This window comes from Gracilinanus agilis, chromosome 4 (assembly GCF_016433145.1).
Source record: "Gracilinanus agilis isolate LMUSP501 chromosome 4, AgileGrace, whole genome shotgun sequence".
Lineage (NCBI taxonomy): Eukaryota > Metazoa > Chordata > Mammalia > Didelphimorphia > Didelphidae > Gracilinanus > Gracilinanus agilis.
In genome coordinates, this window is record NC_058133.1 from 217362175 (window position 1) to 217371007 (window position 8833).

An 8833-nucleotide genomic window follows, 5' to 3' on the forward strand; every position below is an offset into this window, starting at 1 on the left:
TCATAGCATCATTACCCCTGAACTGAATGGGATCTCTGAGGTTGTCTATTTCTATCAGTCACTGATCAGAAGTTTCCTCTTAAAACATCCACAAATGATTATATAGTCTTCATTAGTGGTTATCAGTTATGGGGAACTCACTATCCCCTTAGGCTAACTATTCCATTTGGGGCCAGCTCTAATTATTGGGAAGTGTTTCTTTAAATTAGACAGAAACTTGACTCTCTGTACTGTCAAATATTGGTTCTGGTTCTCTATCATTATAATAATGCAAATCAAAATGAAAAGTTGGGGACAATTTTTTCCAGATAACTCAGGGGGTGAAATATTGAGGAAGAAAAACTTCAGGAAGAAAGGAGGAAGACACTTTATACTTAATTTAATAATTAAATTTATTGAATAATTTTTCATCTCTCAAATTCATTTGTATAAAAACATATATCTCACTTCAATATTGCCTTGAATATAAAATTCTAGGTGTAAGAGGCTAGTTTCTTCAGATTACTAATAATTCTTTCATTACTTAAGGTTACCTAACAGAGTTAAGCAAAAATTTCATAGAGCAGTAAATGGAACTACTTTACAAGTCTCCCCAAAACTGAATTTAAATATGTTTCATTCACAAGCAGCCTTAGCTAATTGACTCAAAATAGCCACAATATTTTCTCTTTGGGTGTTATCCAAACATAACTTTGGTCTTGGCTTTGGTTCTTGCCCTAAAAGTAAATGATAGAAAAGGAAAAGACTTTGTGGCAGGACAATTTGCTGGGCTAAAAGTCCAGATTTCTAATGCCCTGACACTTTTTTTAACAGGTGGGGGATTTTGCTTTGATATAATGTGTTGAAAGGGTAGCTAATCAGAAAACTCAAAGAATTTTGAAAGAGTAATGTTATATTGGTGAGGGCTAAGGTATTTTTTCATATTTGGCTCTGATTCCTTAGATTAAAACATAAATTATTTCTCTCATAGTTGCAACAAGTGGTAATCTAGCCTTTTCTTGTATACCTTTAATCAAGAGGTATGTTTGACTACCAAAGGAAGTGCATTCGAACTTCCAATAGTTCTAAAAATCATTATGAGACCTAAAATTTTCTTTTTTAAATATCTAATTGGGTCTGCCTCCTGGGGCCAAAAAAAACCAAACAAGTTTATTCTATGTCATGGGACAACCTGTCAAATACTTGTAGAGTATCCTTTCTCTTTTAAATCTTCCTTTTCTTTTCAAGGATAAATATCTAAATATCTCCTTTCATTGATTTCACTTATAATATGACCTTGAGACCCTTCATTAAACTAATTTACCTATCTTTTCATTTTTCAACTTCTTTCCTAAGATGTTTCCAAAAACTGAACATAATATTTCATATATGTTCAATTCAGACTAGGATACAACAGTACTATACTTCTGAATTCTAGATACAGTATATCAGCCTTTTTACACTGCTGGTACAAATTGACATTTGTGGTCCACAAAAATTCCCTTTTCTTTGTCAGAACAACTATTATTGATATATAATGTTTCTATAATGTAATGTAACAGCTCAAATAATCAAATTCTCAAGTGGAATAATTGAGCAGGGCACTGGATTGGAGTAGGGAAAATCTAGATTCAAAAAAAGAATACCACTTCAAACTCTCAACTATCCAAGTTACTTAAACTCTTTGCCTCAATTTCTTCAACCACAGAATAAGAAGTCTTGACTTGATGCTTTTTAAACCTATGATTCTGTACTTCTATAGTCTTATTCAAATTAGCTTGTTCTAATCCATTGAGAACTTTAGAGAATGATAAATATGGAGAAGGTATAAATTAAGTATTTGCATATATTAACAGTTTTAGTTCTTCTCCTAAAAGTAGAGATAATTTTGCTGAATGAGTCACACTCTCTTGACTATTCTCATTTATAACCAAGAACACAAAGTTATCACATAATTGAAGTGAGTTAAAACATAGAACTATGGAGTTCTTAGATTCTACATAGACTTAGAAGTCAGCTAGCCCAGTTCCCTTATTTTAGATAGGAGGAAATTGAAGGCAGAGAAGTTGTGACTTATCTAAGGAAACATAGGCAGTAAGGGAAAATGCTAGGCTTCAGACTCAGGATCTATCATGACAAATGCAGCATTCTTCCCATTGTGTCAAGTTGTCTATAGGACACCTTTTTATCTGATAAAAGGTAACTAGTACTTGTGACAATTAAATCCTGAACCTTGGACTCATTACTACTATATCACAATGAATATAAGAACTGGCCTAGAATAAGAACATTTAAATTTGCTTAAAGAATCACTTAAATCTTATGAAGAAGCTGATAAAAGAATAACCATTTTTTTCAATTCAACAAGTGATTAATTTAGGTCCCAATGATACAGCTATATTCTATGGTAAGAGATAAAATAAGGAATTTGTCATTCAACCAGAAAAACAAGAGAAATATAGGAAACAATTAGAGGTTATACACATGTATAAAGGTTGTACGCTCTTAACAAATGGTATTTATGTCAGAATACAATTTTGGTTCCATATTAGTGAAACTGTGAAGATAATATACTATCACATAATTATACTGATGGATGTAGAAAAAAATTTTTGACAAAATACAACATACGTGATATTTAAAAATACTGAATTAAAACATCAGAAGTCCTAGAAATAAATGAATCTTGTTCACTGTGGGACAGATTTAATATAAAATAAAATGTCAATACTGCAGAGTTCAATTTGAAAGTTTTGTATCAAATCAATCAAATTGCCAAGTAATTACTTTATATAACTAGAAAAATTATAACAAATTCATTATGAGGAAACAAAGGTCAAGAATTTTCAGGAAAATAATGAAAAAAAAAGTAGAAATGAAAGAGGACTAGCAGTACCAGATCCCAAACTATGCAACCAAAATATTCATCAAAGCTATTGGACTGCATTTAAAAATATAATACTTTGCCAACAAAACAAAACAAAAAAAGACAAAGAAGTGGTCTCTAGCATGGTGTCTGATAAAACTAAAGGCTCAACAAAGACTTGAAATAATGTATGTAGTGCCTTTCCAAATCTTAAGGATATATAATTTATATATGTGTATACATATTATTTTTATTTATCATCATCATCATCATTATGTAAAAATTAAGGAAAACTAGAAAATAATCTGGAAGAAAGTGTACTAAGACCAATATTTCACAACATATACCACAATAAACTCCAAATAGATACGTGACCTAAATATAATTAAACAAAATGTAGGAACAGAGGTGATATCTCTTACAACTATGAATAGGAAAAAATTTGGAAAAAAAGGTTTAAGATAATCATAAAAAGTAAAATGAACAATTTTAAATACATGAAATTGAAAAATTCTTGCTCAAAGTCAATGTAATTGTTACAAGTGGAGTCAACTTGGAAAAATATTTAGAAAAAAGTTCTATAATAAAAGTCTAATATCCAAGATATATAGGAAATTGATTCAAATAAGCAAGAACAGGAGTCTTTCCCCACTAGACAAATGGCAAATCAATGTGAATAAGAAGTTTTCAAAAGAAGAAATGTAAGATGTCTGTAAAAATTAAAAATATCCCCAAATCCTAAAATAAATACATACACATTAAAGTAACTCTAAAATTCTAAATCATCAGCAAAGATGGTAATTGTTAGAGGGCTATAAGAGGACAGGTACACTAAAGCTGAATAAATTGAATAATTCTGGAAAGAGCTATGTGCTCTAAAAGCATTATGCCTTTTGATCTAGGAATATTAATATTGGGTCCACACTTCTAAAAAATGTCAGACAGGTGGAAATGACTCATCTCTATATATTTATGTATATATGACAAATCATATTTTAGCAGCTGCTTTTATTGTAATAAAGAAGTAGCAAAAAAATGGGTGCTCATTAGTTGAAGAATAATATTATTTTATTATATGAGAGGGCAGCTTGTTGGCTCAGTGGATTGACAGCCAAGCCTAGAGATAGGAGATCTTGTGTTCAAATTTGGCTTCAGACTTCCTAGCTTTGTGATTCTGGGAAAGTGATCTTAAACTTTCATCCCCTGGGCTTAACCACTCTTCTGTCTTTGAACTGATACATTGCATCACTTCTAGGATGGAAGGTAAGGATTTAAAAAAAATGTTATATGAACAACCTAATGGACCACTGTTGAGCCATAAGAAATTCTAAAAGGAATAGATTCAGAAATTCATGGAGAGACTCAAATGGACTGATGAATGAAATGAGCAGAACTAAGAAGAATTTATACATTTATATAATAATTACTATAATAGAAAGGACCATATGAAAATAAAATGTGAAAGTCTTAAGAATGATTATCATGATCAATCATGACCTCAGAAGACTGATAAAGAAGTAATTTTACCACATCTTGGAAGAAGCAGTCTAGAGGTGATTTCCAGAGACACCCAAAATATGAATCTGTTTTATTTGACTAGATTTGTTAGAAGGGAAAATCTCCATGAAGTTGGGTGAGATGGAATGGAGATGATAGGTAATGATAGTAATGCAAAAAATGGGGAAAAAAGAGAAAGAAATCAAAATATGTCATAAAGGAAACATTTTTAAAAAGGTAAAAGGAACTTCAGATGGAGACATGGTCAAGGACAGTTAATATATACTTTAGAAAATCCAAACTATATATAATGTAGGTTCAGATTTTTATATAGAATCTTTTTTCATAGTATGCTGAAGTATAAAGATAAAGTCATTTTTTGGATTACATGCCATGCAACCTAAAACTTTATATTTAAGTATTTTCAACATGGACCATGAAATGGCATCTCTTATTAACTGCTATAGATTACAAAGCAAAAGGAAAATATATAGCTATATTAATGAGTTATGAATATAAAATAAGAAGTTTCCCTGGAAGGAAAAAAATTAGTTTTTTTTTATATTTGACCTTGTATTCTTCACAACTGTAAGAGTAGTCTCCCATTATATTTAATACAACATAAAATCACCTTAGAAAGCATAGGTCATATGTGAACTGAGAAATAGCTATTAAAAAGTACCTCTCAGAACACTGACTTAGCCAGGAAAAAAAAACACTAAGTGTAATCATTCATGCATTAAAAACCCTCTGGTGAAGCATTTTGCAAAGAACAGCAATTTTTCAAAAACTGGCCTCTTCTGGATAGAAGTACTTAACAGGAAAACAGAATGATTTAGTTTATTTTGACTTCAATAGGAATCTTAGAAATTCTGTTTGCTTGTGACTCAAATTACTGTTTTTACCCCCAAATGACCAGGCAAACATATTGGGACTGATAAAAATATATTCTACTCACAAATTCCTGAGATATGAGAGAAGATAAAATATTAATCAAGAAATATGCATTCGTAGAAAGCATTTTAATTTTGTTTATTACAGAACAAGCTATTTTTACTCTATTACTGCCTGTCTATTGGCAATGTCTGGGATCAGACTCAGTCTAGTCATTTTAATTATGCCTTTTGGTTTATTCCTATGAATTACCAATTAGGGGTATGTGAGCCTTGGCATAATTCTTATACGAGGGCATCTTGAAGTATATTTCCTTTGCTCCTTCCTTTTCTTTGCAAAGAAATAATAATGAATTATAAAAGAAAAGGCACATATCTAAATACTAACCAGTACTGTTAATTCGTGGTTCATGTGTAAATCTTATTGTGTTTTGTGAAATGAATTAAAGTGAATGGAATAAAATGGAATGCCTCCAAGATATCATAAATTTCTCATCATACATAGAATCCAGATTTTGAAGTTTTATACATCATACACAGAATCACCGATTTTTGAAGTTGGATGATACCTCAGAAAACATTTAAGTTCAAAGCATACCTAGTCAAGCATACCACCTACAATATTTATTACAATAGTTATCCATTCCTTTCTTGAGCACCTCTACAAAGAGTGAAACTTCTTTCTTATGAGGTAGTCAATTCCACTTTGGGATTTTTCTACTTGTTTTAGGTTTGTTCTTAGGTCAATTCTTAGTATAAATCTTTTCGGCTCTAGTCATTTCTCCTAGCTCTTCCCTCAGGGCCATTCAAAAGTAATTTGATCTCTCTTCCACAAATAACTGATGATTGCTCTTATTACCCATTCTTAATTAATCTCACCCTAGTTAAATACTCCATGTTGCTTCAGTTGATCCCTAGGTGACATAGTTGTTGGATCCATTGCCATACATGCCACCTTCTTCTGAACATTGTCGAGATTTTGTCAATATGTTTCTTAACACGTGATGATCATAATTAGACGCAATACTAAAAATGTGGTCTCATCAAAGCAGAGTACACAGGACAGTCAGCTCCATCATTTTGGACACTACACCTCCCAATATAATCTAAGACTGAATCAGATTTGGAGGATGCCATTTCACATGATTTGAACAATATTTAGCTGACAGTTCACTACAATCCTGATTTTCTTGTCTTGTCTCTCCCATTGTATAATTGGAAAACCGACTTTTGGAAAACAATCTGACATTTTACTTTGATGTTTACTACCTATGTGACCCTAAGGCAAATTGATTAATATCCTTGGGTCTTAGATTCCTTGTTTTAAAAATGAAGAAGGTTTTTTTTTAATTTAATCAATGAGCATTTATTAAGTACTTACTGTGTACTTGCACACCTGCAATGTGCCAGGCATTATGCTAAACCCTGGCAATAGAAAAAGAGGAAAAAAACAGTCTTCAACTTCAATGAACGTTTTATATAATGGGGGAGATAATATAAATATCAATATAAATATATGCAGAGAAAGTTTGCATGGGATAAAGAGGAAATAATTAATAAAATCAAGGGGGAAGACTTCCTGTAGAAGATGAAATTTTAGTTGGGACTTAGAGGAAGCCAGGGAGGTAAGTATGTTGAATAAATGAAGAAGAGTATTCCAGAAATGGAGGGTAGTTAGAGAGAATGCTGAAAGCTTTGAGATGAAGTGTCTTGTTCGAGGAACAATTAGGAGGCCAGTGACTGTTGATCAAAAAATATGTGTTAGGGAGTAAGGTATATAAGGAGACTAGAAAAGTAGAAATGGACAAGGCTATGTATGAATAATGCAAACAAGGCAATTTGTATTTGTTCTTGAAAGCAATAGGGAGCCCCTGGAATGTATTGAATATAAGAGCGTCAAGTCAGACCTGTACTTTAGGAAAATTATTTTAGTGGCTGAAAGGAGGATGGGTTGCAATGGAAAAAAACATAGTATGCAAATCCACCAGCAGGCTATTGGAATAAGTTGGTCCAAATGAACTATGTTCTAACTACATAATGATAATCCCACAATCCAAAGTGTAGACATCAAGAACAATTGGATTAAAGCAAGTTGAATTAAAAAAATATTTGATAGGTACAAAAATGCCCAATAAGAAGAAAATTAGTAAGTAATTAAAACTGGAGGATGGATGTGGGCCATCACATTAATTATATTAATAAGGGAGAAAAATCCTTCCTACCTTTTTAAAGAAAAAGATCACTTTGGTCAAAGAGTTATAAATATATGTCTATATAATATGTCTAAAACTTTGAATCTTTTGATAATAACTCATCTCAGCTTCTAATAGTTCTCCCTTCTGTTAGAAGATATTCTAAAAGTTCTCATTCTTATATACACTATCTCTCAGACATACCAATGATCTGTTCTTCTAGTACCTTAAAGAAGAATAGAATATGCTTCTTTCTAATGTTGGGAGTGGGGTGGGGAGGAAGGGTTGAAGTTAACTGTGTATCTTAATATTTTAAGTGTTACAAACAAATAATTTTTTTAAAAAATAAAAGGATGTGACTCAGAGTTCTCAATAGTTTTGACAGCCACTGAGCAGCATATAAATTATGGTGAGTCTTATATGCTTTTAGAGGGTACTTAAGATCATATTAATCAAAGGAATCACCCAACAAATTCGGGAAAAGATCACATTAAGTGCTGAAATTTCCAATTCCAAATTTCCAATCCAAACTGTATCACAAGAAGGCTATAAGCTGAATCAAAACCACATCTAAGAGACTATTTTGAAGCATTAAATCAAATATATACTATTTAGGTATGATCCATCTATTCTGCTTTTGGAAGAAGCATGAGTAAATTCCAAAAGATGTGAAATCACAGTTGTGTGTGTTTGTTAACCCACAATCTCAATTTAGCACCTTGTAACAAATTCAAATAACCCTGCAGAGTAACAGCTTAAGATTAAACAAAATTATACGGTATGTACAATATTTTCTTCCCAAAAGTATCAGAAAGAGAAATTTGTAAATATTTTAAAAGATTACCGAAAGATTATAGATTTAGATTTGGAAGAGAATTCAGAGCTCATCTATTTCCATCCCCTTCTTCTTATAGATGAGCAAACTGAGACCTAGAGAAGATTATAAATTCAAAATATTTTTCATTATTTTTTTTCAGAGAAAAGCAGGTGTCAAAATAGCCTAAAATGATAAATAATAATCCCATGATGTCAACAACATAGCATATCTTACCTTTATTCATGGTCTCCATAGGCAGAGGTTTTAAAGAGGTATGTGGTGAACTGAGTACTCATAACCTGGGCAACTTGAAAAATATTCCTAGGTTAATAATAAAGGGGGAAAAAAGCACAGAAACCAAGGATCCAAGTTAAACATTGACACCGACTTGCTCCTACAATCCAAGCCTGGGTATCTGAATAGGTAGCCCCTGGCATCTTGTAAAAACAGGTGATTTCTGGTCAGCTGAGTCTGTGGTTACTTCACTGCTGAGTACCAGAGAAAGTATAATGTGAAGGTCACTCAAGCATGTACTAGCTCAGCTTTCACTTGGTCAGTGATATGAAGGAGGAAGATTTTCTGGGCCAGG

The 8833-nt window shown here is 32.0% G+C and overlaps 1 protein-coding gene across 1 annotated transcript in view; it reads right to left on the reverse strand.

Moving 5' to 3' along the window:
* Positions 1-8543, reverse strand: part of KCNJ16 (potassium inwardly rectifying channel subfamily J member 16) — a 94283-nt gene extending 85740 nt beyond the window's left edge. Inside the window, exon 1 of the mRNA XM_044673732.1 lies at positions 8479-8543. The gene's annotated coding sequence lies outside the window, so the exon portion shown is untranslated. The remainder of the gene's footprint in view (positions 1-8478) is intronic.
* Positions 8544-8833: the final 290 nt, after the last annotated feature.